Source organism: Mesoplodon densirostris, chromosome 11 (genome assembly GCF_025265405.1).
Source record: "Mesoplodon densirostris isolate mMesDen1 chromosome 11, mMesDen1 primary haplotype, whole genome shotgun sequence".
Taxonomy (NCBI): Eukaryota; Metazoa; Chordata; class Mammalia; order Artiodactyla; family Ziphiidae; genus Mesoplodon; species Mesoplodon densirostris.
In genome coordinates this window covers 74,272,438-74,286,862 of record NC_082671.1, presented here as the reverse complement: position 1 = coordinate 74,286,862, position 14,425 = coordinate 74,272,438, and positions in this window count along the sequence as shown.

Below are 14,425 nucleotides of genomic sequence, written 5' to 3'. Positions count from 1 at the left end.
CTGTCTTTTCTCCATTGTATTTCCTTGCCTCCTTTGTCATAGATTAGTTGACCATAGGTGTGTGGGTTTATCTCTGGGCTTTCTATCCTGTTCCATTGATCTATATTTCTGTTTTTGTGCCAATACCATATTGTCTTGATTACTGTAGCTTTGGAGTATAGTCTGAAGTCAGGGAGTCTGATTCCTCCAGCTCCATTTTTTTCCCTCAAGACTGCTTTGGCTATTCGGGGTCTTTTGTGTCTCCATACAAATTTTAAGATGATTTGTTCTAGTTCCGTAAAAAATGCCATTGGTAATTTGATAGGGATTTCATTGAATCCGTATATTGCTTTGGGTGGTATAGTCATTTTCACAATATTGATTCTTCCAATCCAAGAACATGGTACATCTCTCCATCTGTTGGTATCATCTTTAATTTCTTTCATCAGTGTCTTGTAGTTTTCTGAGTACAGATCTTTTACCTCCTTAGGTAGGTTTATGCCTAGGTATTTTATTCTTTTTGTTGCAATGGTGAATGGGATTGTTTCCTTAATTTCTCTTTCTGATCTTTCATTGTTAGTGTATAGGAATGCAAGAGATTTCTGTGCATTAATTTTGTATCCTGCAACTTTACCAAATTCATTGATTAGCTCTAGTAGTTTTCTGGTGACATCTTTAGGATTCTCTACGTATAGTATCATGTCATCTGCAAACAGTGACAGTTTTACTTCTTTTCTAATTTGTATTCCTTTTATTTCTTTTTCTTCTCTGATTGCCATAGCTGGGACTTCCAAAACTATGTTGAATAATAGTGGCAAGAGTGGACATCCTTGTCTTGTTCGTGATTAGAACCATTAGAGGAAATGGTTTCAGTTTTTCACCACTGAGAATGATGTTTGCTGTGGGTTTGTCGTATATCGCCTTTATTATGTTGAGGTAGTTTCCCTCTATGCCCACTTTCTGGAGAGTTTTTATCATAAATCGGTGTTGAATTTTGTCAAAAGCTTTTTCTGCATCTATTGAGATGAGCATATGGTTTGTATTCTTCAATTTGTTAATATGGTGTATCACATTGATTGATTTGCGTGTACTGAAGAATCCTTGCATTGCTGGGGTAAATCCCACTTGATCATGGTGTATGATCCTTTTAATGTGTTGTTGGATTTTGTTTGCTAGTATTTTGTTGAGGATTTTTGCATCTATAGTCATCAGTGATATTGGTCGGTAATTTTCTTGTAGTATCTTTGTCTGGTTTTGGTATCAGGGTGATGGTGGCCTTGTAGATTGAATTTGGGAGTGTTCCATCCTCTGCAATTCTTTGGAAGAGTTTGAGAAGGATGGGTGTTAGCTCTTCTCTAAATGTTTGATAGAATTTGCCTGTGAAGTCATCTCGTCCTGGACTTCTGTTTGTTGGAAGATTTTTAATCACAGTTTTAATTTCTTTACTTGTGATTGGTGTGTTCATATTTTCTATTTCTTCCTGGTTCAGTCTTAGAAGATGGTACTTTTCTAAGAATTTGTCAGTTTCTTCCAGGTTATCCATTTTATTGGCATAGAGTTGCTTGTAATAGTCTCTTATGATGCTTTGTATTTCTGTGGTGTCTGTTGTAACTTCTCCTTTTTCATTTCTAATTTTATTGATCTGAGTCCTCTCCCTCTTTTTCTTGATGGGTCTGGCTAAAGGTTTATCAATTTTGTTTATCTTCTCAAAGAACCAGCTTTTAGTTTTATTGATATCTGTTATTGTTTTCTGTGTTTCTATTTCATTTATTTCTGCTCTGATCGTTATGATTTCTTTCCTTGTACTAACTTTGGGTTTTGTTTGTTCTTCTTTCTCTAGTTCCTTTAGGTGTAAAGTTAGATTGTTTATTTGAGATTTTTCCTGTTTCGTGAGGTAGTCTTGTATTGCTATAACTTCCCTCTTGGAACTGCTTTTGCTGCATCCCATAGGTTTTGGATTGTTGTGTTTTTGTTGTAATTTGTCTCGAGGTATTTTTCTGATTTCCTCTTTGATTTCTTCGGTGATATCTTGGTTATTTAGTAACGTATTGTTTAGCCTCCATGTGTTTATGTTTTTTAGTTTTTTCCCCCTGTGTTTGATTTCTAACCTCATAGTGTTGTGGTTGGAAAAGATGCTTGATATGATTTCAATTTTCTTAAATTTACTGAGGCTTGATCTGTGACCCAAGATGTGCTCTATCCTGGAGAATGTTCCATGTGCACTTGAGAAGAAAGTGTAATCTACTGTTTTTGAATGGAATGTTCTATAAATATCAATTAAATCTGTCTGGTCTATTGTATCATTTAAAACTTGTGTTTCCTTATTATTTTTCTCTCTGGATGATCTGTCCATTGGTGTAAGTGAGGTGTTAAATTTCCCCACTATTATTGTGTTACTGTCAATTTCTTCTTTTATAGCTGTTAGCAGTTGCCTTATGTATTGAGGTGCTCCTATGTTGGGTGCATGTATATTTATAATTGTTATATCTTCTTCTTGGATTGATCCATTGATTATTATGTAGTATCATTCCTTGTCTCTTGTAACATTCTTTATTTTAAAGTCTATTTTATCTGCTATGAGTATTGCTACTCCAGCTTTCTTTTGATTTCCATTTGCATGGAATATCTTTTTCCATTCCCTCACTGTCAGTCTGTATGTGTCCCTAGGTCTGAAATGGGTCTCTTGTAGACAGTATATATATGGGTCTTGTTTTTGTATTCATTCAGCATGTCTGTGTCTTTTGGTTGGAGCATTTAATCTATTCACGTTTAAGGTAATTATCGATATATATTTTCCTATTACTATTTTCTTAATTGTTTTAGGTTTGTTTTTGTAGGTCCTTTTCTTCTCTTGTGTTTCCCACTTAGAGAAGTTCCTTTAGCATTTGTTGTAGAGCTGGTTTGGTGGTGCTGAATTCTTTTAGTTTTTGCTTGTCTGTAAAGCTTTTGATTTCTCCGTTGAATCTGATGAGATCCTTGCCGGGTAAAGTAATCTTGGTTGTTGGTTCTTCACTTTCATCACTTTAAATATATCATGCCACGCCCTTCTGGCTTGTAGAGTTTCTGCTGAGAAATCAGCTGTTAGCCTTATGGGAGTTCCCTTGTATGTTATTTGTCATTTTTCCCTGTTGCTTTTTTTTTTTTTTTTTTTTCTTTTTGCGGTATGCGGGCCTCTCACTGTTGTGGCCTCTCCCGTTGCGGAGCACAGGCTCCGGATGCGCAGGCCCAGCGGCCATGGCTCACGGGCCCAGCCGCTCCGCGGCATATGGGATCCTCCCAGACCGGGGCACGAACCCGTATCCCCTGCATCGGCAGGTGGACTCTCAACCACTGCGCCACCAGGGAGGCCCTTCCCTGTTGCTTTTAATAATTTTTCTTTGTCTTTAATTTTTGTCAGTTTGATTACTAGGTGTCTCGGCATGTTTCTCCTTGGGTTTATCCTGCCTGGGACTCTCTGTGCTTCCTGGACTTGGGTGGCTGTTTCCTTTCCCATGTTAGGGAAGTTTTCAACTATAATCTCTTCAAATATTTTCTTGGGTTCTTTCTCTCTTTCTTCTCCTTCCGGGACCCCTTTAATGCGAATGTTGGTGAGTTTAATGTTGTCCCAGAGGTCTCTTAGGCTGTCTTCATTTCTTTTCATTCTTTTTTCTTCATTCTGTTCCACAGCGGTGATTTCCACCATTCTGTCTTCCAGGTCACTTATCCATTCTTCTGCCTCAGTTATTCTGCTATTGAGTCCTTCTAGTGTATTTTTCATTTCAGTTATTGTATTGTTCATCTCTGTTTGTTCTTTAATTCTTTTAGGTCTTTGTTAAACATTTCCTGCATCTTTTCGATCCTTGCCTCCATTCTTCTTCCAAGGCCCCAGATCATCTTCACCATCATTATTCTGAATTCTTTTTCTGGAAGGTTGCCTATCTCCACTTCATTTTTTTTTTTTTTGGTGTGGTTTTTTCTTGTTCCTTTATCAGGGACATAGTCCTCTGCCTTTTTATTTTGTCTCTCTTTCTGTGATTGTGGTTTTCATTCTATAGGCTGCAGGATTGTAGTTCTCCTTGCTTCTGCTGTCTGCCCTTTACATGTGCACGTTCATTTAACTTTCCCACTAGCCCAATGTAGCATATATTAAGGTATATTTCTGTGTTCGTTTTGCAGACAAGGTTCCAGGAATTTAAGTGATTATTTGGTCAAAGTCTCATAGTTGATAACTTTCAGAGACAAAATTCAAGTCCTAGGTTTACTCCAAAGCTGGTGCATGCTTGTTTAAACTATACACCCAGATGCTGTTGGAAAGGGAGGTGAGGGATTAAGTAGTTGGAATTCCAAGGATATCTTTTTAAATGACATATATTGGTGTTTGCTTTCTTCAGTAATTGCAGTATCTTTATGGCATGACATGAATTTATGGACATGGAACTCCAGGCAATTTACACCTGTAGAGCATATAAGCTTAATTTACAACAGCTAATGTTTTCACTACCATCCAGGAACTCAATTAGGTCTTAAATGCATGTCACTCTTCTTCCCAAAGCCCTCCAATGGTTTTGCATCCCGCTCTGAGTGAACACCAGTCTCACAATGGCCCCCCAGGCCCTGTGTGTTTGTCCTCTCCCACCCTTACTTCCTGGTCCTTGTTGCTTGTTACTTCTCCCCAGCCCACTCTGTTCCAGCCCTCCTTGCCTTCTTGCTAATCCTCTAGGCTGCCAAGGATTCTCCTGTCTCAGTGTCTTTGCATCGGCTGTTTCCCACATGTCCACATGTCTCACTCACTCACTTCCTTCAAGTCTCTGAATTTATCAGAGAGGCTTTCTCTGACCACCCTTTAACATTACAAGTATTCTCTCTCCCCACAGTGTTCACAAATCTTAAAGCAGCCCCTTTCTCCTTGCCATGAGGAGAAAATAGACCTTCCTAGGAAAAAGCACTTCTCCTTCTAGGATATAGAAAGCCTTAAAACAGCCCTTCACAGCGTAGGACCAGGAACAGCTTTAGAAATTGTTACTATCAATTCTTCCACTTTTCAGATGAAGAAAGGAAGCCTCAGTGAGGGGGAAATGACTTAGTCAAGAATGAGAAGCGGTGTAGAGATGGGTCTGGGAGGAGAATGTAAGCTCATTTATGTAAGTATTTATTTAACAAATATCTGTTTAGGACATACTACATGTTAGGATCTTGAGTAAAAACATTTTCAGTTCTTACCTACCTCTAGAGCCTACAGCCTTGTCAGCTTTATTGAACAAGTCATTACATAAACGTGAACTTCAGCTGTGACAGGTGTTGCAAGGGAGAAATACTTGGTGCTATGGGAACATAATTTGGGAGCTTGACAGGGAGCTCAGTGAACACTTTCTTGATGGAATGGTGCTAAAGCTGAGAATGGAAGAATGAGTGACAGGCAGCTGCTGGAGGAGCAAAGGGCTTTTTAGGCAGTGGGGTAGAGTGTGTGTGAGAAAAAGTTAGAAACCAAGGTAGCCGTTGGAGTCTGCAGCACCCTATAAACCATGATAAGAAATTTTATCTTTATCCTAAGAAATACTGCAAGATTTATCTGATTACTGTTTCTATTCCTTGCCTTTAATTGCATTGTCAAATAAAGTTAAGGATAAGTAACAGAGGAGACAGATTCAATTTCTATTTATATCCACGGACAATCCAAAGGGCAAAAAATAAACTTGGAAAAACATTCCTTCAGTCCCTTGCCACATCCTACTTTCCTGGCCACCTAGGCAGTCAAATGCCTTCTGTTTCTCTGCAAGCTGGATTTGTGTGTACACAGTAAACACACACACACACTTTATATGAACTTCTTCATTTTAGCAAACAATCTCTTTTTTTTATTATGTTGTGCACCTTTTTGTGCATTTATCAGCTATTTTCTTCTCTTTTTTGCATTTATTTATTTTTTATACAGCAGTTCTTATTAGTTATCTATTTTATACATATTAGTGTATATATGTCAAGCCCAATCTCCCAATTCATGCCCCCTGCCCCCGCTTTCCCCCCTTGGTGTCCATACAGAAAACAGTGTCTTGACATTCCTGATACAGGGATAACAGAGCTTATTCTGATTCATCTCATTTAATTCCAATTAGTTTATCTACTTGGGTCATTTGATCTGCAATTACTTGCTCTCAGGGTGCTGAAAATAATGCCCATCCTGACTTCTCCAAATGATGGCAATGCAATCGAGAGGTCTCTCCTGGTGTTCCATTCTCTGGTTCCAGAACATAGAGAAGACCCAGGAGCACCATTATTAGCCACTTTGAAGGTCTGTGATATAAGCTGCTTGCCTGGTTAAACATTGTTCTTCTGTAAGAACCATGTGTTTCCCACATCTGGGGCCCCTCTGGGAGCTAGCCTTCTATATGCAAATCAACCAGTTCAAAGCTCACTCCCCCTGCCACCTCCTTTATCAAGCTCTTATACTCTGAGCCCCTTCTCTGCTCCAATCACCGCAGGGCCAGGTGCCAGACAAGAAGAGAAAGCCCTTACCCTGGAACCCACTGAAATTATTCAAACTAGCCAATCCTAAGCCTGCTTACCTTGTCTCACCTGTTGACTCCCCTGGAGATCACAATAAGGGCTCTTGCCCACTTTTTTCTCCTCCTCCTTCTGCCTCCTGACCAATCCTGGTGCTTCCCATGTGGCCCCGCATGGTGTGCTGGCCCCCTCCTCTTGGGAACTGTGAGCAACAAACTCTCTTTTCAATGACAGTCATCTCCTGATCTGTTGGCCTCATCATACCTGAATAATAAAACCTCCATTTTAAAACCTCTTCCTCAGACTCTCTTCTTTCATTTCCTTCTGAGACATCCCGTGTGAAATCCCTCTGGTCTCCTCAGGGCTTCTGCTAGTGGAAAGGCAAGGATTCTGGCCGACCTGACTTGACCACCCTGCCACACCCCTTACCAGCTGCAAGACTGTGGGCTTTTGCTTCACCTCCTTGACCCTTACTTCCCATGCACAGAAAGGAGGATCACAGCATTGGTGTCATAAGGCTGGTTGAGGATTAAATGAATAATGCAGGTCCTGCATCTAGCACAGGACCCAGGACATGGTGGCTGCGTAATGCATGGTAGCTCTCTCCTCCTGTCAGTCATCTAGAGCTTCCTTTGCTGTCTGCTTTCTGCCTGCCTGTTTTTTGTTGTTGTTCTTGTTGTTCAGTCAACTAGGAACCTTGAAGAAAATCCGTGGATGACTTACTGTAAGCTTTTCAACCTTTGCTTCCTTTATTTGTTAACTTCCAGCCAACACAGTCTTTTATTTTCCCCTTCATAAGCCCCCTGCCAACTCTGACATGTTCTGAGTGTGCATTTTTGATGAAATGCTTGGACCCAACCCTCACTCCAGCTGCTTCTCTCTTGCGAATGGCTTGTCCCAGAGTTATCCCAAGAGCCCAGGATGTGGACTCAGGCCTGGGTTCCAGTGCTGACTCTGCTTCTTATGTATGACCTGGGCACTTTGGTTAACCATTTTAAGCTTTATTGGGTTAAAAATCTACATGCTGCCTATATCTCAGGACTGTTTTGAGAGGCAGATGGATGATGTATATGAGAAGTGTAAAGTGATGTAACACTACAAGGGACTATAATTAAAAATACAAGAGGCAATTGGGGTTGGGCCTCTGTTTTTCCTCTTCTGTGTATCTTGTACTTCCCTCTCTACTTCCTGGTATCCCTATATCCTGCCCCTACCATCCCAGGTCTCTCACTGCTCAACCATTCTCTTCTCCCTCCCATCCCTCCCCCGCTGGTGGCTCTGAGCCCAGACTTTCCTTTCTGGGGGCAGAAAGAATCCTTGTGAGAGGGTCAGAGAAACAGGGAAAATAAAAGGAAAAGAAAGGATCAACTTTGTGTGTGTGTGTGTGTGTGTGTGTGTGTGTGTGTGTACCTGCTATGTCCCAGTTACTATCTCACATAAACTTCTTAGCCCTGAAAGGTAGGGATCCTTAGTGTCATCACTTTACAAATCAAGGCCCATCCTTGATTCAAAATGAGATCTTTTTAAAGTCTGAGCTCTTGACTACTATGGTATCTCGCTCCCCAGGCAATACATATTTATTGAGCATCTACTATGTGAGGGGCACAGTGCTAGGTGCTGGAATATTGTTTCTTTCTAAAGAGAAACAACTTCCAAAGGACCACCCTCAGGCTGTATTATAAAAATGATCCCTTTCAGCCAATACAGGAAGGAAACATCTCCCTTGGAGCAAGTATGCTTCCTGGTATTCATTTCTTTTCATACTTGACTCTGACCATTTCTGTGGGTTCATCTTCTGTACTAAACAGTGAGCTTCTTCTCTGTATCTTCTTTCGATGCCCATGGGGCTGAATCCAGCACACACACAGTTACCACTGAATGTCTGTTATTACATTTAATTAAGGAAAAAGGAACGTCTCTACCCACCTCAGGAAGAGAAGGAACACAAGGGAACGAGAGAGAAGATGGTGAAGGAAGAACTGGGGGGGAGGGTAAAAATGTCTGAGATAGGATGAGAGACATTTCTCCTTTCAGAAATATGTGTTCTCAAAATGAAATGTTAGTGTCCAATGCATGTTGGCACCACACCTGGCATGGCCCAAGCCTGGCATTACCCAAAGTGAGAGCCCTATAGTCTCTGAGACACTTCGGAATTTGCAGCAAATGTGTACTGAGCTCCCCTTTGTGCCAAGGTGCCAGTGATGGGACACAGCAATGCCCCTTTCTCCTGAGGAGTGTCCAGTCTAGCCTGGAGAGAGGAGGGTCATGACGATCGCTTGCTCATGCCAACCAGAGTTTCCTCCACAGGATGTTGTCATTGATTCGCTCACAGTTTTTCTTTGATTTTATCTTCTATCTCGATGAAGGTTTTGTAATGTCTAAACTTCTGAGAACAAAGAGAATTGGGACTTCTGGAAGTGCTCTGGGGTTCTTAGACCCTAGACTCTTCTTTATCTACTCCTTAGATGATCTCTGACTACTGATGACCGAAGGCATTGGGACCATTTTCCTAGGTCCCAAATTCAAATTGTGATTCAGAAGTGGCTCTTAGAGAGTGCGTGGAAAAGGTTGTTTCTTTCATAAAAATATGAAAAAGAAAAAAATGAGCAAAGTCAAGACATAATATAAAACAAAATGAAAGAAGAAAAAAAAAAACCCAAACGCTGCAGTTGATTCTCGAATTTTAGTGAGGTGACCATATATCCAACGTTCTGTCAGTGTCTCCAGGTGTGAAGGAAATGCTAAGACTCTGTCTTAGCAGGATGGAGGGAGAGGGTCCCCCGCCAGCTTTGAAGAAGTAAACTGCCATGTTGTGGAGAGGACCACGTGGCAGGAAATGACGGGTATCACCTAAGAGCTGAGGATGGCCTTGGGCCGACAGTCAGCAAGAAAGTAGGGCTCTCAGTCTTACAACCACAAGGAACTAAATTCCTCCAACATTGAACTTGAAGGAGGACTCCAAGCTCCAGATGAGAAACAAAGCGTGGCTGACACCTGACTGCAGCCTGGTGAGACCCTCTGATCAGAGGGCCCAGCTAAGCGACACCTGGACCCCTGACCCATGGAAACGATTAGATAATAAATGTGTTAAGCCAACTAGTTTGTGGTAATTTGTTATACAGCAATAGAAAATGGACACACACCCCCCAAAAAGAGATTAAATGCATAATGAGGGATCTGTTATAACTGTACACCATTTCATCCCTGGTCAGGGAAGCAGCAGAGGTTAGTGGTCAAGAATGTAAACTCTGGGACCAACCTGCTTGGGTTCAGATTCCAGCTTTGTTACTGACTGTATGACTTTGGGCAAATTACTTAACCTCTCTGTGCCTTGATGTGTCCCTTTCTAAGATGGGTCTAGTAATAGTACCTACCTTAGGTTACTAATTAAACTTAGTATTGAACTTACTAAATGTAGAACACTTAGAACTGTGACCAATGCATAGCAAGTACTACCCAAGTGCTTCCTGACATTATTATCTAATCAAAATCAAAACAATTCTGTATTCAGAAACACAGGAGATCAACTGCTTTATGTTATAGACAACTGAGCTCCAGAGAGAGAAAGCGTTTTGTTCAAGGTCAGAAGAGTAGTTCTAAATTTACAAACTACATTTAATCCTGAAGGTAAAGGCTCAGAGAATCCATAGGCTAAAAATCATATTCTATGTAATCTGTTCATAGGGAAATCCAGCCTAAATCAGTTTCGAGAAAAATGGGGCAGTTTCAGGCCTCTCCATGCTCGGTGGGCCACTTAGATCAGGTTTTCCTTCTTGTTCTTCAGGCCAATGATGTCCTCCTTCAGATGTGACAAAGACTCTCTCCTTGACCAAACATTATTCAGGCTCCTCTGAGCCCTCTCTTCACCTAGGTCCCCAACCTGTCTTTGGCTAGCCCAGCCCAGTCTTAGCAAAGAATTCTGCCAAATCATTTTAGTAAGAACCATCACCCCACACCTTTGATATCTGATCATCTTGATATCTGAGCAAATTCTTCACCTTCTACCTTTTGATGTGTAAGTCCTTGACTTGTCTTGAGCAAGAATCTTGTTAAGTGGATTAAGAATCCCCCTACTCTTGATGTCTCCTCCTAGTAATTTTCCATACACCGACCTGCCCCCAATTCTGCTTGTTGTCTACAAATCTCCTCTGTATTCAGAGTTGAACCCAATATCTTCCCCCCTATTGTGATAATCTTGACACCTACCACAATAGCCGTAAGAAAAATCTGTACTGCTTTTAACAAGTGTCAATCAATACTTTTTCTTTACCAAGTGTCATCTGTCTTGGAAGCCTTCCATGATCCCAGCCTGCAGTGATCACCCTTCTGCCAAGCTTCCATCACATCCTGGCCTCCCTCCCCTTTATTTCTCTGTATGATGTTACTATTCATACACCTGTCTGTCTTCCCCACTGAACTGGGTTTCCATGAGGGCAATAACTATGTCTTATATATCTTTGAATTATTACCACTTGGCACAGTTGCTGAACCCTAGTAACTTTTTTTTTTCTTTAAGTGAACAAATCAGTTACTTAAGTGGGGTTTCTGCAGGATCTTTTGATGACTGCTGGACATGCTATCAGGGCTTCACAATATTTGGAAATAGCTGACTGATTCTTAAAGGTTGAAGAGACCATATTACCTATAGTCCATGGACCAGCAGCCTTTGCACCATGTGGGAGTTGCAGAAATGCCGAATCTCAGGCTGCATGTACTGAATCAGATTTTATTAAGATCCTCACAAGGGATTCATTAAAGTTTGAGAAGCACTGGTGTGGGCCAACACACACACACACACACACACACACACACACACACACACACCCACACACACACACCCACCCAAAGACTAGGCTTATTCTTACTATTAAGTTTCTTTCAACAGCGAAGATTCTATAATCTCATGTTTATCTGAATCCCTGGGAAACAGTGCAGACAATTAACAATGTCTTGAGCTATGGGGCACATAGACCTGGGTTCAGTTTTCAGGACTCTTATTTAACCTCTGAGTTTCTGTTCCCTTGTCTTTAAAATTGGGATAATACTCACGTCATACTTTCTATTGATGGTTAAATAAAATAATGTATTGTTCGGCAAATGTTTGTTCCATTCCCTTCCTTCCAAGTTCTGGACTCACTCTTACCTGCATTATTGAGAATGGTTCATGACTACCAAGCAGCTGTAGGAAAGGATTTAGACTTTAAGGAGGGAACCCATGTGTCTCCCTTGTCTTTATCTCCATACCCCATACTCATGTCACTTCCATCCACCAAAACTGGAGAGAATAGTCCTTGGAGTCACAAAAATAGTGTTTGAGATGTGGTTCCCCCAATTACTTCATCTCACTGAGCCTTGGTTTCCTCATCTATGAAAAGAATAATCCTTCCTCTCATGAAATTCCAACAGGCAAGAGAAGCAAAAAAGCTAGCCCATCAGCACACAAGTGCTCCATAAATGGTGGCTGTGGTTGGCTACAGGTAGCTCTGAACAGTGTTAGAATGTGCAAAGCAGATCTGTCATCAAAGGACATGATTAAACTGGGGTCTTCCATTAGCCTTCTCTGCTGGATTAGACATAGGTTTTTATGTTTGCAGGTTTTATGTTTTATGTTCTAAATAGCTCAGAGTTGATGAAACGCCCAAGCTCAGAATCGCCATTTGTTTTGGAATATATATAGGACACACTAGGCTGCAGAGTGCATCACTTACAGAGATATTCCTGGGATTTTGGAATCTGAGAGTGACTAGCCTTGTGTGATGCAGTGACTGTGGACCAGCGAGAAAACAGAGACGTTTCTGGGATTTCTGAGGGGAGCCCTTTGTTTTGAGGCCAGATGGCCAAGCCAATCTACATAAAGAGGGCTCCTGGCCCTTTTCCTTCAGGGGTGTTGGTTGTTGGGGGGGGGTGAGAGAATTTTCTCTCACCTAGTTTCTAATCCTTTTTTTTTTTTTTTTTTTTGCTGTACGCGGGCCTCTCACTGCTGTGGCCTCTCCCGTTGCGGAGCACAGGCTCCGGACACACAGGCTCCGCGGCCATGGCTCGCGGGCCCAGCCGCTCCGCGGCATGCGGGATCCTCCGGGATCGGGGCACGAACCCGTGTCCCCTGCATCGGCAGGCGGACTCTCAACCACTGCGCCACCAGGGAGGCCCTAGTTTCTAATCCTTTAAAGGTCTGAATACAAAATGTTAATCATAATATTCACGGGAAGGAAATCAAGTTGCTCACTTGGGGAGAGTGGAAATATTAATGAAATAGCTAATGTGGGATCACAGATAATGAGGTTGGAGGAAGGTCTAGAATTGTTGTTTTCTTGTAGATCTGGCAAGCTGAAAAACTCAAAAGGTTCACATTTATATCCACACATAACATGCACCCATCTGAATACACAAAGTATTTCAATTAATGGATATATCTTAAAAGTTGCTACAAAACTTTAAGCAGGTAGAACATGATCAATTCTATTGTCAGGTAATAAGGCAACAGAGTGGGGTGAGTGATGTGTCCTATGACAGTATGCACTGCCGTAGGGTCCCACCTATGGGACCATCTCAGCAATGCACACGCATACACACTGATGGTGAAACTTCTGAGCCCTGGCTTCTTCAGCACCATCTGCCATAAATATTTATGTTACATCATATGCTATTTAATATTAATGAACTCAAAAAGTCACATATGCATATATATTTTCTGAATTGCCCTGTATATGTGTACCTATGTCTCATTCAAAACACTAAGCCAGCAAGACAACTGTCTGTACCCTTCAAAAATGTCCCTGTCATAAGGTGCAAAAAAGGACAAAGGAGTTGTTCCTAATTAGAGACTACGGGCAACTAAGATGTAATATGTCTTGGACTGGATCTTGGAATCAGGAGTGGGGGTGAGGGATAGGAGTGATAGAGGTTACTGATGTTAAGACACTACTAGAACAATCGGCAAACTTTAAATGTAGACTGTATGTTAGATGATAGCACTGTACTAATGTTAAATTTCTTGAATTTGATCAGTGCATTGTGGTTATAGAAGGGAATGTCCTTGTTTCTTTAAAAAAAAAATACATCCTAGGGCTTCCCTGGTGGCGCAGTTGTTGAGAGTCTGCCTGTCGATGCAGGGGACATGGGCTCGTGTCCCGGTCCGGGAAGATCCCACATGCCGCGGAGCCCGTGGGCCCGTGAGCCATGGCCGCTGAGCCTGAGCGTCCGGAGCCTGTGCTCCGCAATGGGAGAGGCCGCAGCAGTGAGAGGTCCGCGTACCGCAAAAAAACAAAAACAAAAACAAAAAAATCCTAGAATATTCAGATTTAAAGGGGCATGACATACACAATTCACTCTCATATGTTTTAGAAAAAATATTATAGACAGAGAGATATGAAGCATATGCAGCCAAATGTTAACAATCTGTGAACCTAAATGAAGGGCATACAGAAGTTATCTGTATTATTCTTGCCACTGTTCTGCACTGTAAGTTTAAAAATAAACTGTTTACATGAATGTAATATGGTGAAACTTATCTTGGCGTTGTCTTTTTACTTTTCAGCTAACTAGATAATTCTACGTGACATGAAAATAGACTGTGCCTGGTTCACTGTTGTATTCACGTGCCCATCACGGAGTAGATGCTCAGTTGTGTGGAATACAGAAGTGATGAAGAGCATAGTGAAATTATTCTGATGCCACTGCAGCCCTGACTTTCTTCCTTCAAAACCACAGCAGCATAATGTACCCAGGAATCTATTGAAGACTCTGCTCTGAGCAGGCCCTGTCAATCATTTTGTGACAGCGTCCCGGCCTCATTGACCAGATGGTCTTGGTACCTTGGGAACCAAGTGGGAAACACTTCCCCAGCACTGACTGACATTCTTTCATTCCAGAAGATATTGTCTCTGAAGACTATTGAATGTGTTGGAATAAACCAAGGACCAAATCCATCAAATATTCACAATCAGAAACCCTATATCTTTGTGGT